The sequence below is a fragment of the Corvus kubaryi genome, unplaced genomic scaffold (assembly GCF_017639235.1).
Source record: "Corvus kubaryi isolate FWS band 111438036 unplaced genomic scaffold, C.kubaryi_AGA036_p1.0 37005, whole genome shotgun sequence".
NCBI lineage: Eukaryota > Metazoa > Chordata > Aves > Passeriformes > Corvidae > Corvus > Corvus kubaryi.
In genome coordinates, this window is record NW_024581008.1 from 86,258 (window position 1) to 86,707 (window position 450).

General features: G+C 63.8%; 1 protein-coding gene across 1 annotated transcript in view; it reads left to right on the plus strand.

Moving 5' to 3' along the window:
- Positions 1–64, plus strand: part of KIRREL1 (kirre like nephrin family adhesion molecule 1) — a 37,699-nt gene extending 37,635 nt beyond the window's left edge. Inside the window, exon 11 of the mRNA XM_042020561.1 lies at positions 1–64. This exon is cut by the window's left edge and continues 877 nt beyond it. The gene's annotated coding sequence lies outside the window, so the exon portion shown is untranslated.
- The last annotated feature ends 386 nt before the right edge of the window (positions 65–450 follow it).

Sequence of the window (450 nt, forward strand, 5' to 3'; positions counted from 1 at the left end):
TCCGCGTGTCCCTAAATCCACGGGGACGCGCGAATTCCCAAAAAAATCAGCCCCATCCCGGCCATTCCCGTTCCCTGTGCCTTGATTTTGGGGCCACCCCTCCCTCAGGGACGGCTCCTCTCCTTCCGCCCCGTTTCCCCCATCCCAAAAATCCCCCTGGAGCCGCTCTGGGTGGTCGCGGGGGGTGGGGGGGGGTTGGAATTGGGGGATTTTTGGGAGCAGCCCCCCCTTTCCATACGCACATCATTCCCATGGGAAAGGCAGCGCCGGGATCCGGCCCCGGCCCCAATCTCGGATTCCGGGGGTGTCCCCAAGGTTGGGGACACGGGGGGGTCCCTCCTATGAATGTAAATCCAGGTGGGAATCGCGTTCCCGGGAATTTTGGGAGCCGGGACGAACCAAAACGTTGGGATCAGGAGCTCGGGCGGTCCCGCTCCCGCAGTTCCAGGG